Source organism: Perognathus longimembris, chromosome 8 (genome assembly GCF_023159225.1).
Source record: "Perognathus longimembris pacificus isolate PPM17 chromosome 8, ASM2315922v1, whole genome shotgun sequence".
Classification (NCBI taxonomy): Eukaryota; Metazoa; Chordata; class Mammalia; order Rodentia; family Heteromyidae; genus Perognathus; species Perognathus longimembris.
In genome coordinates, this window is record NC_063168.1 from 14158145 (window position 1) to 14181069 (window position 22925).

The 22925-nt window shown below is 47.6% G+C and overlaps 1 long non-coding RNA gene across 1 annotated transcript; it reads left to right on the top strand.

Annotated features, from left to right (window-relative positions):
• The first annotated feature begins 1045 nt into the window (after positions 1-1045).
• Positions 1046-22707, top strand: LOC125356847. Its single transcript, XR_007211966.1, has 3 exons — positions 1046-1210; positions 18439-18445; positions 22698-22707. It is a non-coding gene; the product is annotated as an uncharacterized LOC125356847 (long non-coding RNA).
• The last annotated feature ends 218 nt before the right edge of the window (positions 22708-22925 follow it).

The following is a 22925-nucleotide window of genomic DNA, read 5'->3' on the forward strand; positions in this document are numbered from 1 at the left end:
CAATATTCACCAAGCAGTAAGCAGTGCTTCTTTCTGAAGATAAACTAATAATGAAATTTTTACCTTCCGCATTGTGTGTGTGTATGTGTGTGTGTGTGTGTGTGTGTGTGTGTGTGTGTGTGTGTTGGGCAGATGGAGAAGTTGCATGTGAAGTTATTTCAGTAGAGTCCTCAGTCCTATAGGGAACGCTGAAGCTAGAATACACCTTAGGTCTGTCAGAATTGAAATAATAGGGGCCAGTACCTTTGTACTCCTACTCTGGTGTGTGGTTGAATATGAACTGCCACCAGTGAGGGGACACAACACTGGGCAAGTCAGCCCTTTTCCAGAGCACTTTGTAGGGCAGGATTCAGCTATGAAACCCATTGTCTATATTCCTGGATGAGGGAGGGGGTACCACAGAATCCACACAGTTTATCCTTGCACACTTGGATCTGTTTACTTTGCAAAGTCAATTCACCCCACCTAGGAACTGCTCCAGGGTTCTGAATGGTCTTTCCTGGGAAAGTCGTTTTTTTGTTTTTTACAAAAACCAATGAACTTTATTAAGTGAAAGTAGTTTTCACATAGCAGGCCTCATTTTGATTCCCATGGTCCACATTTAGTGTATCTGCCACCAGACCCCATGCATTTGAACAGATAATTGCAGTCTTCTCTAAAGATACTGAATTTAGCGTTAAAGAAAAATAGGATGATGTTTAAATGTGACTTTGAACTAGCCAGAGATCCACATACCACACGTAAAATTGTCCAGGTCTGGTTAACTACATATGTGTCACAGACCTGCTGTGTCCGCCACCCTTGATTTTCTACTGAAAATAAATCTGTAAAGTCAAGAAAATGGTATTTGCATACACATGGCAAAACTATTCCTTAAATTTAAAAACACATACGTTTCAAAGAATTACAAAGTTTTAATAAGTTCTAATATGCCAACATATGTCACCTCTACATTGCAACAAATGTGGTACTGCTGGAGAGTAGTGGAATGGATACTTAATATGGGGGGAAAGAGTGCCACAATGACATGCCACATAATTAATCCCTTGGCAAAAAAAATTAATATTAAAACTGCAGAAGACTCCAAAAGAGATAAAATGCGAGAAGCCATGAAATGGTAGGCCCCAAAACACCTACAGTGAAACATTCCATATATATATCTGGAAAGCATATGTAAAAATACAATTCTCAACGTATTGAGAAGGCATGTGTTCACCATATCTGTCAGTCTCCTCACTACTGTCACCTTAAGAAAATACCTCAAGCAGACCTTGGCACCAATGTAAGACTCAGATTGTCGGGCTCGGTCACCTCTCCCGGCGTGGGGATCAAGGCTCAGCTAAGTTTCTTGCCAGCCCCTTTTCTCATCCTCTCTCCTGGACACCCGGCCGGCAGATAGCCAGGGTGGGACGGAGGGGTCAGGGCCGACCTCACACACGTGTGGCCTAACGAGAAAGCGTGCCCACCTCCTTACTGGTAAATAAAGTCAGGCATACGCGAGTCTCGGAGAAGGCTTCCAGAGCCAACTGATTTATTAAGGCGGGGGTAAAGGGAGATGATAGCGAGAGAAGGCGATCGGCCAGGACGCCGATAGGCTGAAAGCTGTCACATGATCCCCTTGAGCTAACGTCACTCGAAAGCGCCAAGCCAGGGCGAGACTGGGAGGCGCCTGGGCGGACAAGAGAGTTGGGGGCTGGGTGCAAAGCCGGTTCTTCTGGTTCCGGACCCAGAGAACCGTAGCCTGCTTCCGCATTCCCCTAGGACTTGGGGGAAGGGCGTCAAGCCCCCCCCCGCCCCGCCCCCCGGTCAAGTCTAAAGGCCGGATCCCAACATCTGCCTCTTTTATATTTAATTTTTATTATTTTTTCTTTGATCAGCAGGAGGCGCCCTACTCGAGAGCGCGCCGTGTCTTAGGTTGCCCCCCCATGGGGAGTCGTACCCGTCTTGGGCTAACGCCCTAGCTCTTTAGGCTGACCTTCCTGCCGGGCTTGCGGGCCCAATGAGAGGACTCGGGGAGAGTGGGATTGGCACTTGAAAGAAAGCCCTGATAATTTTCTCTCATGCCAGCGGACCTCAGCGAGCAGCAGGTCCTAGGGGTCGAGTGACGAGCCTCATGGGGTTCCTATATGGCTAAAAGGCCAAAGGCCACTTGGTACCCAGACAGCTCTGGCCTATCGCTTACAATATAAGAGACCCATGTGTCTAGCACAGGGCAATGTAAACATAATGTAAATGGGAGCATAAAGCAGACATGAGCATAAGCAATCGTAATACAAGGCAAATGCAAACATGAGCAATTACAACACAGGCACAAAGCAACGGAGGGTCTCTTATCTGGCTCAGTCCACGGGAAATAAAGGAATCCTGGTCCATTCTGGTGTCACTCAAGGTAGCGCAGATGGGTCTTCCTTCCCTTGATGGTGAGGTAAAGGCATGTTCAGGTCCTGGCGATGTGGCAGCCAGGGTGCTGGTAACTTAACAACTGAGGTTAGTAAACACTTTATAGTAAACATTGCAGCAAGGTGCCAATCCCTTGCTTATTGTAAACATTTATAATAAAACATTAAGGTGTCCAAGTCCTTTAGCTCCTATTTCCCTCCAATGGGGACCCCTAAGATAAGCAGCAAAGGGGGGAGTGAAGGAAGGATCAACAGCGAGCAAAATTTGCCTTTGGTCCTTGTGCAAGGCTGTGGGCCACACTGCCACAGCAAACATTACTCCAAAGGGCGCCAGGCAAGGTCCAGGGAAGAAACAGGGCCGACACTGGGTCCATCGCTGATACAGGCAGGCTTTCCTGTTTCTCCATAGAAAATTCCACCATGGTCTTTGCTTTCCTGAGAGGAAACAAGGGGAGACATCCCTCAAGGGCAGGTGCCCTTGGGTGGCTATTCTGATGAACAATATTTTACGTCTCTAGCTGGTATCCAGATTGGATTTGGTTCCCCAGTGGGGAAAACGCAAGTGAAGCCCCTTCCGGCACTGATAAGTGGGTCTGGACCTCGCCATGCCCCTGTAAGGGGATCCTTCCAATGGACTTCCACCTTTCAGTAGGGTGTTTGGCTTGACCATTGTCTCTGGAAAGCCGACAGAGGTTGGTCCTTAGAGAAATTTAAAATATTCAATGTAAACATCGCTGTCCTCAGCTGGTCATGGGGGCTTCCCCCCCCCTTTTTGTTTTAATAATTGATCCTTCAGGGTCTTATTATGCCTCTCAATTATGGCTTGACCCTTTGGGTTGTATGGTATTCCAGTGGTATGTTTAGTATTCCACATTTGGAAAAAGGCCTTTAAAGGCTTACTGCTGAAGCAAGGTCCATTATCTGTTTTCACCTGTAAAGGCAGCCCTAGGATAGCAAAACATTGTAAGAAGTGGCTTTCAGCATGCTGTGCTCTTTCCCCCATATGCAGAGAGGCTCAACACGTGCCAGAGCATGTGTCAATAAACATAAATATATATTTTAGCCTTCCAAAAGGAGCGTAGTGGGTTACATCAGTCTGCCAAATTAGGTTAGGTTTCAAACCTCTTGGGTTCACCCCTGGAGGTTGCAGGGGAGGGACTTGCACGAAAGGCATACACGATTTACAAGTCCTTATAATCTTTTTTTAGTCTTTTATAGGAATTGAAGGAAATCTCTGATGTAACCCTCTCCAATTTAAGTGAGTACGCTCATGGAGTCCTTTGGCCATTTGAAGGTTTTGAGGTTGTACAATGGCCAGAGCTATAATGGTTCCATTAGTGGCCAGCTGGTCAGCCATACGATTACCTTGTGCCAGGTCCCCAGGCAGTCCTTGGTGTCCACGAAGATGCTGTAAAAATATAGGCTCACCCCGCTCTTTTAACAGAGACCTGACTTGGATCATCAGAGGAGTGATTGGGTTTTCATCTAATTTAATGTATGAACATACCAGGTTGGGTAGCAAATTAACCACATACAGACTATCAGAAAACAAGTTCATTGGCTGTTTGACATGGGTCAGTGCCAGGGCGACTGCGTACAATTCTTTAAATTGTGCAGAGCCAGTGAAGGCTTCAAAGTAATGGGTGTTTTCTTTCCCACCAGCAGGGGGCGAGGTGGAGCGTACCACTACGGCAGAGCCAGCTCGTCCCCCATCTGTAAACACATTGGCAGCCTTGACAAGAGGCTTGGTAGAGAAAAGCACAGGGGGTGTCCATTGTAGCCTGGAAAATGAGGTCACCCATCTCGAAGTGCCATAGTGGCAATCTACCTTGCCCTAAAGCCCTCCAGGGCACTGGACACACGTGCATTATTCCTTCTGACCCATTCAAAATCTGACAACCGGCAGTGAATAGTTAGCCCATCAGGATCTCGCCCATAATGTCTCAGGGAAGTATCCTTGCCCTTAATTACCAAGTCAGCTAGCTGGTCTAGCTGGGAATAAACTCTGGGAGCTCCTCCCACTGATGCGTGCACCCATTGAAGGGGCTCGCCTGATTGGGTGACTGCAGCTGAGGAAAGTTCAGACCCGGGGAGGATCCAAAGGCAAAGTGGGCACTCAGGCTTGTAGCATGCCAGCTGTGCCTTATTTAGGGCCAATTGGATTTTCTGGAAGGCTGTTTGAAGTGATGGAGTTATTGTAATAACATCAGTGGGTGCTTTGCCCTTCAAAGCGTCATGGAGCGGAAGCAGCTCCTCTGTAGGCAGGTAAAGCCAGGGTCTTAGCCAATTAATCTCACCTAACAGTCTTTGCATCTCCACCAGAGTATAAGATGCCTGGAAGGATAACTGGGGCTTAAGGGGGCACACAGAGTCTAGTTTAAGCTCTGCCCCCAAGATCTTAAAGGGGTATACTTTCTGAACCTTGTCACTGGCTATATGCAGCCCTCCTCTTTGTAGGAGTGTTTGTACCTTGCTATAGGCCAAGTCTAGCACTTGAACATCTGCTGATCCAATAATAATATCGTCCATGTAAACGAACAAAACAATATCTGACTGGTTCTGAAGGGGTTGGAGAACTTGTGACACATAATGTTGGCAGAAGGCAGGACTATTAATCATGCCCTGAAGTAATACTACCCACTCATACCTCTGATCAGGCCACTGGTCGTTAACCGAGGGCACAGAGAAAGCAAACTTCTCGCAATCCTGGGGGTCGAGGGGAATGGAAAAGAAACAGTCCTTGATGTCAAGTATAATAAGATTAAGATCCCGAGGAATAGAGGGGATCCATGGCAGCCCCCTTAAGGGGGTGCCTGCGGGGACTATCCGCTCATTGATTTTCCTTAGGTCCTGTACCATCCTCCATTTACCTGAGGCCTTTTGTACAACAAATACAGGGGTGTTCCAAGGGCTCAGCAAAGGTCTAATATGCCCGAGGGACAGTTGTTCTAAAACTATTTCCTTTAACTTTTCTAATTTGTTTGAGGGAATAGGCCACTGTTCCACCCAAATTGGGGCGCCCGGGTGCCACAATGGGGACTGCCCAGCAAAGGGCCTCAGGCTGTTTATTGCCTTGGTTGGTAGGGAATCTGAAACTCAGGCCGTAAAGCAGATGTTCTGCCCAGGGCGCGTTCGGCCCGCCTCTCTCAAGAACCATCCTCCTGAACTCATGGAAATCTGTAGTTTCCTGCAACTCCCACGAAGGGGTAAAGGCTCTGAATTTAAGTGGCCAGGCCATTTGTTTTTGGCTACCGCCGCTGAGGCTGCCAAAATCTGCATATGTATAGAGCCGAGCCGGGCCTCTCGTGGGGGAGGGGTAGTGAGCCGGCGGCTGCGGTGCGAGTCTCCTGGCTGCCGCGGGAGCTGCGTCTGGCTTGGGGTCCCGGGGACGTTCGTCCCTGGGCCTCTCGGACCGGGGTGTCGGGGCCCCCTCCAGATCAAAATTCCCTCCGGCTGCCCTCTCCTGAATCCAGGGACTCCCCTCCCCCCCCCCCCCCCCCCCCCCCCCGTCTCAAGAGAAGCAAGCCTTAAGAGTTTTAATAGCCTGTAAGGCTACGAGTTGGAGTTCTTCTCCCCATTCTGTCTCCTCTACCTCCGGCTGTAGTCGGTCCCAAGTTTCCCACAAGAGTGGGTTGGCTCCAGTTAGCCACGGGACCCTGAGATTTAGCTCCTGCCACATAAGCGTGGCACATGGTTCTGAGATATTCATCCCCACGTTTTGGAGGGTGAACTTCAGGATTTTAAGAGGCGAATTGCTTCGCCTACTTTAAACGTGTCCCATCCTCTTTCTGACCTGGAATGGGGGGACCGCGTGTCCCAGGGTTTCCAACCTAATTTCGTGAGGGTCGGTCGGGAGCCGGACTTGCTCGCGTGGGTTCGTGAAACCACGTGGGCGCCAAAATGTCGGGCTCGGTCACCTCTCCCGGCGTGGGGATCAAGGCTCAGTTAAGTTTCTTGCCACCCCCTTTTCTCGTCCTCTCTCCTGGACACCCGGCCGGCAGATAGCCAGGATGGGACGGAGGGGTCAGGGCCGACCTCACATGCGCGTGCGGCCTAACGAGAAAGCGTGCCCACCTCCTTACCGGTAAATAAAGTCAGGCGTACGCGAGTCTCGGAGAAGGCTTCCAGAGCCAACTGATTTATTAAGGTGAGGGTAAAGGGAAGTGATAGGAAGGGAAAGGCGATCGGCCAGGACGCCGATAGGCTGAAAGCTGTCACATGATCCCCTTGAGCTAACGTCACTCGAAAGCGCCAAGCCAGGGTGAGACTGGGAGGCGCCTGGGCAGACGAGAGAGAGTTGGGGGCTGGGTGCAAAGCCAGTTCTTCTGGTTCCGGACCCAGAGAACCGTAGCCTGCTTCTGCATTCCCCTAGGGCTTGGGGGAAGGGCGTCAAGCCCCCCCCACCCCACCCCCCCCCCCCCCGTCAAGTCTAAAGGCTGGATCCCAACATCAGATGGCTTTTCAACTTGCATTAATTCAAAAATCATAACTTCTGCTCTGAGTCAGTTAGTTCTCCAGGTAGGGCTAGTTCTTTCACTAGACTTACAAATTCATGAGTATTACTCTTGTCATTGAAAAGTTCAATTTGACCCACAAATTCAATTCTAATTCCTTGATGTTCTAGCCTCTTTCCAGGTTGCTTAAAGGCTAGGTTTATCTTTCCTGAAACAGATTCTCCATCATAGAAAAGATAATGTTTTTCTACTTTGCCATCTTCGGTTTTCATTTCTGCCATTCTCCTGGTTTTCTCATCATTAAGGACAACATCAATCTCACAAATGGGACCAAAAAAGCATCCAAGAAAACTCATTGTTGGGCTGGGGATATGGCCTAGTGGCAAGAGTGCTTGCCTCTTATACATGAGGCCCTGGGTTCAATTCCCCAGCACCACATATATAGAAAAAGCCAGAAGTGGCGCTGTGGCTCAAGTGGCAGAGTGCTAGCCTTGGGCAAAAAGAAGCCAGGGACAGTGCTCAGACCCTGAGTTCAGGCCCCAGGACTGGCAAAATAATAATAACAACAATAATAATAATAATAATATCTTTGGGCTGGAGGCATGGCTCAGCTGGTAGAGCATCTTCCTAGCAAGTGGAAGGCTCTGAGCTTAAACCCTCATGAAAACTCCTCCCAGGGGCTGGGGATATGGCCTAGTGGCAAGAGTGCTTGCCTCGTATACATGAGGCCCTGGGTTCAATTCCCCAGCACCACATATACAGAAAATGGCCAAAAGTGGCGCTGTGGCTCAAGTGGCAGAGTGCTAGCCTTGAGCAAAAAGAAGCCAGGGACAGTGCTCAGGCCCTGAGTCCAAGGCCCAGGACTGGCCAAAAGAAAAAAAAAGAAAGAAAGAAAAGAAAAGAAAAGAAAACTCTTCCCAGCCCAAAGTGGATATAATCTTTCCCTTTGATTTAGCAAGCTTCTAGGAATCTATCCCCAGGTCTGACTATGAACTGGGAAATAGCATACAAATAAGGCAATTTGTTGCCAAACTAATTATGATGGAAACAACACAAATGTTGTTTGCAAAGTGGTTGAAGATTTTATTTACACAACAGAGTATTATACAGTTGTGAAAAGCTGAGACATACTACCTCAATGAAGTCCTTCCAAAATAGACAGCTAAAAGGAAAATAAGTAAGGTGTAGGATAGTGTACTACCTTCCTTCCTTCCTTTATTTTTTTTGTTGTTGATGGTGGTAGAACTTGAACTCAGGAGCTGTCCCTGAGCTTTTTTGCTCAAGGATAGCGCTCTACCACGTTGAGCTACAATGCCACTTGTGGTTCTTTGGAGATAAAAGTCTCAAGGACTTTCCTGTCCAGGGCTGGCTCTGAACCCTGATTTTCACATCTCAGCTTCCCGAGTAGCTAGGATTATAGACATGAGCCACTGGCTATCCGAGATGTAGCATTTTGTTGGTGTCAGTTGAGGGGCCTGAGCTCAGGGACAGTGCTCAGGCCCTGAGTTCCAGCCCCACAACTGACAAAAAACAAAAAAGCAGGAATAGAAACATATAATGATATTTGCTTACATGGTCCTAAAGAAACAATGAAGGCCTAATGGCTGGCCAATTTTTTGTTGTTTAATTAATATATGCCAAGAGAGACTTTTGTGCCTGTACTCTGGGCTTTGACCTTACTTTCTCACTTAGCTTTCTCATTCAAAGCCGACACTATCACTTGAGCCATGCTTCTGCTTCTGGCTTTTTGCTGGTTAAGTGAAGATAAGAGTTTCACAGATCTGTCTGCTCTGGCTAGCTTTGAACCATGATTCTCAGATCTTGGCCTCCCTGGGCAGGTTCTGGCCTGTTTGGTCACCTGTGAGGGGTCGGGGGAGGTATAGGAGCACACCTCCTGTGTCACGGCGGGATGTTAAGAGGTGATAAATCCAAGCTCAGCTTTTGCTGGCTCTGGAGTAAACACTCAACAGCTGGTGGGGTGGTGACCTACACAGGCCTGGAAATCCAGCTATTTTCTCATCTCAATCAACACTAGACCTGACATAGGAAGGTGGTCTTGGAAGGTGGCTATCTCCCAGAGCCCATGCGCTACACAGCTCTCCTACTGTGTGCAGGCCCACTCTGGTGCTGGCACATAGGCAATCGAGTCAACGAGTCATGAGCTTTTTGGCCAATGACGCAGGACTATATTCCAAGATGTCAACAGAGATTATCCCTGATTGGTGAATCTCATGTGATTTCCGGTTGTTCTGTACTAGTGAATTTTGTTTTTGTTTTTGTTGTTGTTTTTTTTGCCAGTCCTGAGCCTTGGACTCAGGGCCCGAGCACTGTCCCTGGTTTCTTTCTGCTCAAGGCTAGCACTCTGCCACTTGAGCCACAGCGCCACTTCTGGCCATTTTCCATATATGTGGTGCTGGGGAATCGAACCCAGGGCTTCGTGTTTATGAGGCAAGCACTCTTGCCACTAGGCCATATTCCCAGCCCACTAGTGAATTTTATTTTGGTTTGTTTTAAATGAGCATTGTGGGTTACTTTAACGGAGTCAAAAACTTTCAAAAAATGTTTTATGCAATGCATCATGTCCCAGCTGGAAGCCCTCACTCCCCAAGGTCTGCAATGCCTCTACACTAAGCTGGCCCCTCGACAGCTGACCCCAGCCCAGCCCACCCCCGCAACTGTCTGCTTAGTGTCTCAGAGGCTGCGCGGATCCGCTCGACGGCTGCCTGCCAGGTGCACAGCTGTGACCCCTGCACTCTGAGCTGATCTCATCGTGGCTGGTTGGGGGCCCCGCTGGCTGGGGAGAGGCTCCTGCAGGAGCCACGCAGCGAGGGGGAGCTGAAAACTGCTGCCACGGCTCCCGTCCAGCCGGCACCACCATCTGTGCCCATGGCTCAGCGCTCCCTGGCAGCCCTGGGGATCTTCTTAGGATCCAGCAAGGGCTTCTCCCGGGCTTCCCTGTGGCTCAGTGCAGCCGGCGTGGGACAGTCGCTTAGGCAGCACTGGAAAAGCAGCTGATACTTCGAATCCCACTCTGACCTGTTGGGTCAGAACCTCCAGAGATGACCTGCCATCAGCAGCTGGTTCTGATGGGCAGAGAGGGTCAGGAGCCACCCTTCAAGAATGCTCCATGTCATCATCACAGAAGCAGAGCCCTGTGGCCCAGGGCTCGCCTTACATCAGCACCCATCAGTACCATCCTGCTTCTTGAGAGGGCTGTGTGGCTCACAAAGATGTCCTCAGTCCCCATTTCAAGTTGGGGCGAGGACGGCAGCTCAGTGGGTATATATGCATATATTTATGGATACATACATACAAGGGCTTGAAGTCAGAGCCTGGGCACTGTCCCTTAGCTTTTAACTCTAGGCTGGTGCTCTTAAGCCTCAGCTCTACTTCCAGCTTTTTGATGGTTAAGAAGAGTATCATGGACTTTCCTGCCTGGGCTGGCTTGGGACTGTGACCTTCAGATCTCAACCTTCTGAGTAGCTAGGATTACAGGTGTGAGCCACTAGTGCCCAGTTCTTTAAAAAAATAAAATGTTTACTAGCATACAGTAATTGTACCAGAAGGGTCTTATTATTTCCCTACTTGCCTACTTCTGAGCAGGTTTCATAGTTCTGTTTTTATATATGTATACATAGTACCCAGAATACATTTTCATTCTTTTTTTTTTTTTGGCCAGTCCTGGGCCTTGGACTCAGGGCCTGAGCACTGTCCCTGGCTTCTTCCCGCTCAAGGCTAGCACTCTGCCACTTGAGCCACAGCGCCGCTTCTGGCCGTTTTCTGTATATGTGGTGCTGGGGAATCGAACCTAGGGCCTCGTGTATCCGAGGCAGGCACTCTTGCCACTAGGCTATATCCCCAGCCCTACATTTTCATTCTTATTCACCTTCTCTATTTACCCAATACTCTGGTGTGTGTGTGTGTGTGTGTGTGTGTGTGTGTGTGAGAGAGAGAGAGAGAGAGAGAGAGACAGAGAGAGAGAGAGAAAGAGAGAGAGAGAGAGAGAGAGAGAGAGTTCTGGGGCTTGAACTTAGGGCCTGGGCACTATCCCAGAGTTTTTATTTGCTCAAGGCTAGCACTCTATGACTTGAGCCACAGCTCCACTTCCAGCTTTTTGGTGGTTAATTGGGGATAAGAGTCTCATGGACTTTCCTGTCCAGGCTGGCTTGTACTGCTGTCCTCAGGTTCAGCCTCGTCAGTAGTTAGGATTACAGGTGTGGTGAGCCACAAGGGCCTGGGTTATGATGATGCTTTTCTTTTATGGTGATGCTTTTTGTTTTTTAATCCAAGAAATCATCCCACAAATGCTATACTATCAATGAAGCATAAATGAAGCTTAAAAACATTATTGTACTTGCAAATAAAAGACAAGCTAGAGCTGGGAATGTGGCTTAGCGGTAGGGTGCTTGCCTAGCATGAATGAAGCCCTGGGTTCAATTCCTCAGCACCACACAAAAGAAAAAGCCAGAAGTGGCGCTGTGGTTCAAGTGGTGCTAGCCTTGTGCAAAAGAAGCTCAGTAGCCAGGCCCTGAGTGTAAGCCCTAGAACTGGGGGAAAAAAAAATCAAGAAAAAAAACTAAGCTGGGTGCTGGTGGCTCATGCCTGTAGCTACTCAGGAGGCTAAGATCTGAGGATCATGGTTCAAAGCCAACCTGGGGCAGGAAAGTCCAGGAGACTCTTATCTCCAGTAAACTACTAAAAAAAGAAAAGCTGGAAGTGGCTCTGTGGCTCCAGTGGTAGAGCGCTAGCCTTGAGCAAAGGAAGCTCTGGGAGGCTGAGGCAAGAGCATTGAGAGTTCTAGCCTAGGCTATACAGTCGCGCGCTTTCTCTCTCTGTCTCTCTCTCCTTCTCATTCAAGGAAACACACACAAAGAAGAAATACAATCACAATATCTCCCCTGCTTCTGTCAAGAAAAAGTTGACTGTGGATTTCACCAAAAAGTATGATCTATTTAGGAGATAGGTATAAAATGAAGGTTGAGGGCTGGGAATATGGCCTAGTGGCAAGAGAGCTTGCCTTGTATACATGAAGCCCTGGGTTCAATTCCCCAGCACCACATATATAGAATGTGGCCAGAAGTGGCGCCGTGGCTCAAGTGGCAGAGTGCTAGCCTTGAGCAAAAAGAAGCCAGGGACAGTGCTCAGGTCCTGAGTCCAAGGCCCAGGACTGGCAAAAAAAAAAAAAAAAAAAATGAAGGTTGATTTTTTTTTTTTTTAAGGAACACAAAAACAAAACCCCAAAGGACCCCCTTTTTTTTTTTTGCAACATTAGAGGAAATCAGTGAATAATGAATGAATAATAAATAAGGCCAATTATCAGGAGATAGTAGCACATGAATATTTTTAAATATAGACATAAATGGTAATTTACAGAATGAAACCAATTAACGTTGGCTGTCTCTGGGAGCTGAGGAGGAGAGAAAAGGGGAAAGGAGGGAGGAAGAAGCTGACTGATGATTTCATTACATACTTTTAAAACCATTGTTAGACTTTGAAAAACTGTATGCACATATGCTTTAATTAAAAACAAATCCTGTATGTAGCCTCAACGATTATATATATATTCTAAAAATGTTAATCTAAGAGCATCATTGGCTAGATTTCCAACAGGAAATGATTGCAGCACAAATTTTCAATATAGGGCTGGGAATGTGGTTTAGTGGTAGAGTGCTTGCCTAGCATGCATGAAGCCCTAGGTTCAATTCCTCAGTACCACATAAACAGAAAAAGCTGGAATGGGCACTGTGGCTCAAATGGTAGCATGCTAGACTTGAGGAAAAGAAGTTCAAGGACAGTGCTCAGGCTCTGATTTCAAGCCCAGGACTGCCCCAAAACAAAACAAAAAAAGATGTATATAGCTGGGTGCCAAAGACTCACACCTGCAATCCTTGCTACTTAGGTTGCTACTTAGGAGGCTGAGATCTGAGGATTGTGGTTTGAAGCCAGCCCAGCTGGGCAGGAAAGTCTGTGGAGACTCTTATTTTTTTCTTTGCCAGTCCTGGGGCTTGGACTTTGGGCCTGAGCACCATCCCTGGCTTCTTTTTGCTCAAGGCTAGCACTCTACCACTTGAGCCACAGCGCCACTTCTGGCCTTTTCTATATATGTGGTGCTGAGGAATGGAACCCAGGGCTTCATGTATAGGAGGCAAGCACTCTTGCCAGTAGGCCATATTCCCAGCCCTTCTGTCAGACTCTTGCCTCCAATTAACTAGCAAAAAGCTGGAAATGGAGCTGTGGCTCAAGTGGTAGAGTGCCAACACTGAGCGAAAAAGCTAAGTGATAGTGCCCAGGCCCTAATGCTGGTGCACATGTGCATGTGCCCATAGGTGCGCGCGTGCGTGCGCGCGCACGCGCGCACACACACACGATTTATATAAAGAACTACTACAGAGGGGGCCCAAATGCAAAAGAAATAGCAGCAAAAGATCTGAGCAGGAATTCATGAATGACTGTCATGGGCACACAAATTTCCTCATTAAATGTCAAGGAAATACAAATTCTAAGACATCATTTCAATTTTTTTGTTTTTGTTTTGCCAGTTCTGGAGCTTGAACTCAGGGCCTGGGCAGGGTCCCTGAGCTTCTTCTGCTCAAGACTAGCACTCTGCCACTTAAGCCCCAGTGCCACTTCTGGCTTTTTCTGTTTATTTGGTGCTGAGGAATGGAGCCTTCATGTATGCTAGGCAAGCACTCTACCACTAAGCCACATTCCCAGTTCCCTGTTTTGTTGTTGCTTGTTTGTTTTAAAACAATGATTTTAGCTGGACATCAGTGGCTCAGGCCTATAATCCTAGCTACTCAGGAGGCCGAGATGTGAGGACTGTGGTTCAAAGCCAGCCCAGGCAGGAGTCCGTGATACTTTTATCTCCAATAAACTCCTCAGAAAAAGCTGGATATAGCACTGTGGCTCAAGTGGTAGAGCTCTAGTCTTGAGAAAAAGAATCTCAGCACCCAGGCCCTATATTCAAGCTCAGGTCTAATACACACACACACACACACACACACACACACACACATACACACACACCAAAGAAACAGTGATTTTTAAAACTTGAGTTTTTTTCTTAGTACTTTTTTCTTTCTGCCAGTATGCAAGTTATATTTACTTTTAAACATCTTTTATTAGTGCTTTTTAATTAACATCTCTCTCTTCTTTTTTTCTTTTTTTGGCGGTCGTGACGATACTAGCGTTTGAGCTCAAGGGCTTCAGGGCCTTGTATTTACTATGTAGGTATTGTACCACTTGAGCCACACCTCCAGTTCCACATTTTGCTGGTTAATTAGAAATGGAATCTCATGGATGCTCCTGCTCCGCTGGCTTTTAACTTTGATCCTCTAACTCGAATAACTAACTTTCTGAATAGCTAGGGTTATAGGCATGAGCCACTGCTGTGTGGTCACAAGTCAAAAAAAAATATATATATATATATTTTTTTGTCAGTTGTGCAGCTTGAACTCAGGGCCTAGGCACTGTCCCTGAGTCTTTCTCTCTCAAAGCTAGTGCTCTACCACTTTGAGCCATAGCTCCACTTCTGGTTTTCTGGTGGTTAGTTGGAGATAAGAGTCTCATGGACTTTCTTGCCCAAGCTACCTTTGAACTGAGATCCTCAGATCACAGCTGCCTGAGTAGCTAGGATTATAGGCATGAGCCACCAGCACCCGGCTTCAAAAATACATTTGTTGTTGTTGTTAGTTGTGGGGCTTGAACTCAGGGCACTGAGCACTGTCCCTGAGTCTTTCTCTCTCAAAGCTAGTGTTCTACCACTTGGCCACTTCTGCTTTTAGAGTGGTTTACTGGAGATAAGAGTCTTATGGGGACTTTTCTGCCCAGGCTGGCTTGGAATCGTGATCCTCAGATCTCAGCCTCCTGAATAGCTAGGCTTATAGGTGTGGGCCACTGGTGCCCAACAAAAATACATTTGAGGTGCTGTGAATATGGACTAGTGGTAGAGTGTTTGCCTTGCATACATGAAGCCCTGGGTTCAATTCCTCAGCACCTGATATATAGAAAAAGCCAGAAGTGGTGCTGTGGCTCAAGAGGTAGAGTGCTAGCCTTGAGCAAAAAGAAGCCAGGACAATGCTCAGGCCCAGAGTCCAAGCCCCAGGATTGGCAAAAAACAAAAACCTACAAAAATACATTTGAATACAAATAAAAGACTGACACCAGTAGCTCTGTCTAAGTCTGATCTCCTAGGGAGGCTGTGATCTGAGGGTTGTGGCTGGAAGTCCTCAAGGGCAGACAAAGTGAAGAGATTTCTTATCTCCAGCTGACCAGCAGGAAACCACAACAGGCCGCAGGCTCAAGTGGTAGAGCCTTCAGTCTTCAGTGAAAGAACGCAAGGCCCTGCTTTCAAATCCCAGTACTGGTGCACACGTGGACGCACATGTGGACGCACACGCGCGCGCGCGCACACACACACATCTGCTGAACATCTTATCACAGCGTAGCTGGCCTTAAATATGCTCAGATTATTTACATTAGCCTACGGATGAGCAAAATCTAGTAACACAATGCTTACTTTGTAATAAAATGCTGAAAGCTTCATGCAAGATGTCCAACACCTAAGCCAAAAAAAATTCCAGCAGCACTGTGCACTGACTGTAATATCAGTTGTTTCCTAGAGGAAGGAAGTTAGGTCATAGTGTGTGACCTTGAAGGGGATCTTGGGAGCCCAGCCTCATCCTCTCTATGCCCCTCAGCCATCTTGAGGCGAGTAGTTCTCCTCTGCTGTGCACTCCTGTGTTGACTTGAGCCACGGAACTATGAGCTAAAAGAAACCTTTCCTCTTTTTAAACTCATTTTAAGTTGAACTACCTTGTCACAGTGACAGAAACTGACTAATACAGCCCTTTAAAGAAGTTATTTTAGCCAGGCACTGGTGGCTCTTGCCTGTAATGGAGGAGGAGGAGGAGGAGGAGAAGGAGGAGGAGGAGGAGGAGAAGGAGGAGGAGGAGGAGGAGAGGAAGGAGGGAGAGGAGGGGGAGGAGGGGGAGGAGGAGGAGGAGGAGGAGGAGGAGGAGGAGGAGGAGGAGGAGGAGGAGGAGGAGGAGGAGGAGGAGGAGGAGGAGTTGTTTTTGTTGTTACTTCAGCCAGGTGGCTCGCACCTGTAATCCTAGCTACTTAAGATCTGAGGATCATGGTTCAAAACCAAACTCAGATAAAAAAAACTTCTGGAAATGGATCTGGCTCAAGTGGTAGAGTGCTTGAGCACAAAAGCCCAGAGATGGAGTCCAGGTCCTGAGTTCAAGCCCCAGGACTGGCATAAAACATAAAATCAAAAGAAAGAAAAGAGAAGCTATTTTAGGCCAGTACCAGTGGCTTATTCCTGTAATCCTAAACTACTCAGGAGGCTGAAATCTGACAATTGTAGTTCAAAGTCAGCCCAAAAAGTCTGGGCCAAAATAGCAACTTTTAAGAGGACCCTTAATGGCCCTGCCTCTGAATGTTCTCATCTAGGTACCCCCACCCCCACCCATGCACATCCATGGCTCTCCCTGTCTACCAGGCTTCTCGCCTCCTCCCAGGGGCTCTGCTCTTGGCCAGCGCCACCTCTGTGTGTCAGGTGTTCTCTCCCCAGCAGCATGAGCGGAGAGCCAGGGAGGAAGGCAGCTTTAGGCTTCCCGAAGGGCCAGAGGAGACAAACAGCCCGCTTGTTGTTGAGGGTCCCGGGCAGGGAGATGCCAGCCGGGGCCTTGGCCCTGCCCTCCGGCTGCTGGAGTGCAGCCTAAGAAGCCTGCAGGCACCCTGGGCCAGCCCGGGAGCCGCGGGGGCTTATGATTGACAGCCGGAGCTCCTAGTGGCTGAATGTGGGAGTGTCTAGGACAGCTATGCCCCCGCCAGCCCCAGGCCCAGGCAGGGAGCCGGGAGGGGTTGGGCGCCTCCCAGACGCTGCTTGGTGCCAGCTTGAGGCCCCAGCTGCGCAGGCTGCCAGCGCCAGGCCGCACTCCTGAGGGTCCAGCAGCCGGTCTGGAATATTCCTAAGCGCCAAAGCCTCCAGCCCCGGCCAGGCCCCCTGACACAGGCACCACAAGCCAGGACCCTCCCCCTTCCCCCCCTCCCAGCTCCTCTTCCTCCTGCTGCACAACCCACCGGCTCTCCAACATCAGGCCTGCTGGTCATCAAGCTGATTTGCAAATTTAATCTCCAAAGACCTGGTTCTACTATGGAGTAGTAGATGATGTGGAGCCTGGTGCCGGTGGCTCATGCCTACTATCCTAGCTGCTGAGGAAGCTGGGATCTGAGGAGTGTGTGTGTGTGTGTGTGTGTGTGTGTGTGTGTCCTGGGGCTTGGACTCAGGGCCTGAGCACTGTCCCTGGCTTCTTTTTGCTCAAGGCTAGCACTCTGCCACTTGAGTCACAGCGCCACTTCGGCCTTTTCTGCGTATTTATTGGAGCTAGGAGGCTCATGGACTCTCCTGCCCATGCTGGCTTCAGACCGCTGTCCTCAGATCTCAGCCTCCCGTGTAGCTAGGATTACAGGCCTGAGCCACCGGCACCCAGCTTCTTCAAATATTTTTATGTCTCTCTAGTTTTTTTCAAATTAGAAAAATCAATGATTTTTTTTCAGTTGGGAAAAGGAGAAAAAGGCCATTATCTCCCTCACAGCTAGTCAAAAGTAGTCTCTGAAGCCAGAATGACTGTGTGTGTGTGTGTGTGTGTGTGTGTGTGTTTTAAAGCAACACTAAGGTTTGAACTAAGAATCTACCATGCTTGCTTAGCTAGCTCTCTACCGCTGGAGCCAAATCTTCAGTCCAGCTTTTTGCTGGTTAATTGGGTATAATAATCACTTGGACTTTTCTGCTGGCTTCAAATCACACTCCTCTTATGCCAGATTCCTGAGAAGCTAGGGTTACAGAAGTAGCTAGGATTACAGGAGTAGCTGGTATTACTGAGTAGCTGGGATCCAAGAGTAGCTGGGATTACAAGAACAGCTGGGATTATTGGAGTGGCTGGGATTACAGGAGTGGCTGGGATTGCAGGAATAGCTGGGATCACTGGAGTAGCTGGGATTGCAGGAATAGCTGGGATCCCTGGAGTAGCTGGGATTGCAGGAGTAGCCTGGTACCTGGCAACAAGTCCTATTTGTTTTGATTGTGTGTGTGTGTATGTGTGTGTGTGTGTGTGTGTGTGTGTGTGTGTTACTGGGGTTTAAACTCAGAGCTTCATGCTTGCAAGATGGTACCCTGCCACTTGAGCCATGCCTCAAGCCCTGTTCTTTTTTTTGGCTAATTGGAGATGGAATCTCACAGACTTTTCTGCTTGGAAGAGCCATGAGCTACGTTCCTCCAGATCCCAGCCTCCTAGCTGGCTGTACTACAGCATAAGCCAAGATTGTGGATGAATGGCTGTGCGGGGAGACCTTGGCCAGGGGTGAAACTGAGTTAATCATTATTGCCCTCTAGAAGTTTGTAAAGAAACAATCGAGTAAAATGAATCACTTAGCTAATCTATTTGTTGATTCCAGTACTGGGGCTTCAATTTAGGGTCTTGTTCTGTCACTTAGCCTTTTGCTCAAGGCTGGCACCCATCACGTGAGCTTCACCTCCACTTCTGTGTTGTTGTTTGCTGGCTAATTGGAAATAAGAGTTTAAGAGTTTCTTGGATTTATCTGCTTGGGCTGGCTTTGAACTGTGATCTTCAGGTGTTAGGCCCTTTTCTTTCTTCCTTCCTTTCTTTCCTCCTTCCTTTTTTTGTTTGTTTGCCAGTCCTGGGCCTTGGACTCAGGGCCTGAGCACCGTCCCTGGCTTCTTTTTGCTCAAGGCTAGCACTCTGCCACTTGACCCACAGCAACACCTCTGGCCATTTTCTATATATGTGGTGCTGAGGAATCGAACCCCAAGCTTCAGGTATACAAGGCAAGCACTTTACCACTAGGCCATATTCCCAGCCCCCTCCTTTCTTTCTTTATCTTCTTCTCCCTCCCTCCCTGCTTCTCTTTCTCTTTTACCCTCCTTCCTTTTGTCCCTCTTCTTTCCTTTCCTTTTTCCTTCCTTCCTTTTTGCATTTACATTCAGAGCCTTGAATTTGCTAGGCAGGAGCTCAGCGGCCGGTCCACCTCTGTAGCTCATGTATGGGATTTTTGGTGGTGATGGCAATGTTTTGAAAGTAGATATGATGGTTGTGCAACATTGTAAGTTCACTCAATGCCACCGAGTTGCTCACCTTAAATGGTTAATTTTATGTTGTGTGAATTTAAACTCAATGCAAAATATAATTGTATAGTTCTTGGATGATGTAATAGAATTTCATGGTAAAATAAATTTGATTATAGGTTTCAACATATAAAGTATTACTGTAAACTTTTAGAAGCAAGCATAGGAGAAAATCTTTTCATGACCTGGGGTTAGACAAGAATCCTTAGACATTACGCTAAAAAATATGATCTATAAAGGAAAAACTGAGCTTCATCAGCATTAAAATGTAAACTGGGTGTGGTGACACATCTCTGTAATCCTAGCACTCAGGAGGCTGAGCCAGGAGGAAGATTTCGAGTTCGAGGCCAGCCTGGGCTACATAATGAGAAACTTTCGATGCCAAAAAATAAATAATAAAACTTTTTTTCTCATGAAAGACACTGTTAAAAATGAGATTAGTGAAAAACTTCTAGGAAATGGAAAAAAATTAGAAAGAAAATGAGAAGACATGCCAGACACAGGTAATCCTGGCTACTCAAGAGACTGAGATCTGAGGATCACGGTTTGAAGCCAGCCCAGGCAGAAAAGGCTGTGAGACTCTTGTCTTCAATTAACCACCTCCAAACCAGAAGAGGAGGGCTAGCAATGTGGCTTAGTGGTAGAGTGCTTGCCTAGCATGCATGAAGCCCTGGGTTCGATTCCTCAGCACCACATAAACGGAAAAAGCTGGAAGTGGCTCAAGTGGTAGAGTGCTAGCCTTGAGCAAAAGGAAGCCAGGGACAGTGCTCAGGCCCTGAGTTCAAGCCCCAGGACTGGCAAAACAAAATACAACAAAATAAAACTGGAAGTGGCGCAGTGGCTCAATTGCAATGGTAGAGTGCTATCCTTGAGCATAAAAACTCAGGGAGTGTGCCCAGGCCCTTAGTTCAAGTCTACAACAAACCAAAAAGAGAGGGGAAAAAAAGGAAAGAAAATGAAAAGACAAATCACTGATTGGAACAAAGTATTAATGCAGCATATATGTGATAAGGACTTGTATCCAGTATCTATAAAAAAAATTCACTCAGTCACAGAACAAGTACACTCGTTGAAAATAAGAGCAAAATAAGAGCAAGAGCTGGTACTGCTGGCAGCTCACGCCTGTAATCCTAGCTACTCAAGAAGCTGATACCGAAGTATTGTGGTTCGAAGCCAGCCCAGGCTGGAAAGTTCATGAGACTCTTATCTCCAATTAACTACCAAAAAGCCTGAAGTGGAGCTGTGTAGCCTTGAGCACAAAAGCTCAAGGTGAGCACCCAGGCCATGAGTTCAAGCCCTATTACCTGCATCAGACAAACAAACAAAGGCAAAATAAATGGTGCAAGTGGCTCATGCCTGTAATTCTAGCTACTCAAGAGGCTGAGATCTGAGGATCACAGTTCAAAGCCAGCTCTGGTAAGCAATTCTGTGAGACTCTTACCAAATGTGGAGCTATGGTTCAAGTAGTAGAGCACTAGCCTTGAACAAAAAAAGCTCAGAGATAGTGCCCAGGCCCTGAGTTCAAGCCCCAGGACACACGTACACACACACACACACACACACACACACACACACACACACACTTCTGGCACCAGTGATTCATGCCTGTAATCAGGAGGCTGAGATCTGAAGACCATGGTTCGAAGCCAGTCCAGACAGAAAAGTCCCTAAGAGACTCTTATCTCCAACCACTCAAAAGCCAGAAGTGAAGCTGTGGCTGAGTGGCAAAGTGCCAGCCTTAAGCAAAAGAGCTCAGGGACAGCGCCCAGGCACAGAGTTCAAGCCAAACAAAATAAAACAAGAAAAGCAAAATAGGGGGCTGGGTATTTGGCCTAGTGGCAAGACTGCTTGCCTCGTATACATGAAGCCCTCGGTTCAATTCCCCAGCACCACATATATAGAAAACAGCCAGAAATGGCGCTATGGCTCAAGTGGCAGAGTGCTAGCCTTGAGCAAAAAGAAGCCAGGGACAGTGCTCAGGCCCTGAGTTCAAGCTCTAGGACTGGCCAAAAAAATAAATAAATAAAAAAGCAAAGTAGGGGCATAAGACTGATTCCACCAGAGAAAGTATACCTAATAAGAACATGAAGGATGTTCAACATCATTAGTCAATTTGGGAAAACAAATTAAAATCAAAACCAAAAACAAACCTACTAAGAGCCAGGCTCATGACTTCCATAATCCTGGCTGTTCAGGGGGCTGAGATATGAAGATGGAGGTTCAAAGCAGCCTGGGCTGGATAGTTTATAAGATTCTTCTCTCCACTCAACCAGAACAAATCAGAAGTTGGTACTGTGGCTCGAGTAGTAGAGAGCCAGCCCTGAGCAAAAAAAGCTCAGGGACAGCATTGAGCCCGTGAATCCTGGTCTTTGGCCAAATCTTCATTTATTATCGTTTACCATTTAGCCTCATCTGCTCCTCCTGGAACAAGAGCTGTGATTACACGCTGGCTCTGGGTTACTGATGTCAACTCGGGGTCTGCATCAAGCCCCAAATGTTTAAGTATTTCATTGGCCCAGCTCTTGATCACCCATGCAAATAGCTATAGATCTCTTTTGGGAAAGGCCAGGAGGAATCACTGCCACGTACAATTGTTGTATGTGGCAGAGTCCTCCCTCATGGAGTTCCAGAACCTTCCTTCAGTAGATTCTGGGTATGAAATGGACTCAGTGTAGAAACTGAGCAGAGGAGTGTGACCTGTCATTGGAGCAACTGTCTTTAACTTCAGCACCACCCATCCTGGATTTCACTGGAGGGTTCAAGTAGACTACACCCTCAATTTGCACCTGGTTGTACCAAACTCAATTAAGTATCTTTACCTCTAATTATCTTCTGTCACTCTAACCCTGATGTTCATTGTAATCATCGCAACCTCCCTGCAGCCAACTGTATTGTCACTCAATAAAGTGAGCCACTCTGCAGGGAAGGAAACAAGCTCAGGGAGGGCAAACAGGAAGAAAAATGATCACACAGCCAATAAATGAGAGGCAATCCTGAAACCAAGCAGTCTGGCCCCAGACCCTGTGTTTTTACCCATTTCCCACTATTGCCTGGGAAATCTGTAACTTGAATGACAACAAAAGACTTGCTCCAGGCTTCCAAAGCTCCCAAGGTCGGGGGAAGGGGCTGCTGGTCCATAGCATGTTGGTCTACTGCCCTCTTGTGGCCCCTTTCTGAATGTCAGCCTCATTTAGTTCCAAACTACTAAGAGCTTCACCCCTGGGCGTCTCAGGCAGCATTTCTGTAACCTGGGACTGGATCCTTTACTCCCTTGAGCCTTAGTTGCATTGGTTCCAAAATGACATTAGGTTTTAAATTAAACGATGAAATAAAATAATCCACCTAGGGGCTGGGAATATGGCCTAGTGGCAAGAGTGCTTGCCTCGTATACAGGAGGCCCTGGGTTCGATTCCTCAGCACCACATATACAGAAAATGGCCACAAGTGGCACTGTGGCGCAAGTGGCAGAGTGCTAGCCTTGAGCAAAAGGAAGCCAGGGACAGTGCTCAGGCTCTGAGTTCACGGCCTAGGACTGGCCAAAAAAAAAAAATAATAATAATAATAATCCACCTAAACTTTTAACTGGAGCAAGGGGCCCAATAAACATTCGCTATGGTGGTGTGATGCTCTGCTCCTTCCTTCATTTGATGAGCTTGGATCTGTCCTCTTCTGGCCCCCACCATCATAAGCGAGCTGTAGATGTTGGGAACTGATGTTCAACAAGACCCCACAGTGTTGGGAATGTGGCTTAGTGGTAGAGTGCTCACCTTAAGCCAAAGCAGCTCAGGAACAGTGCCCAGGCCTTGAGTTCAAGCCCCAGGCCTGGAAAACAACAACAACAACAACAACAAACAAGATGCCACATCCTTTTCAAGAACCTTGAAAGATGAATTTGTTAGGTTAGGCTTTTTTCTGTGTAAA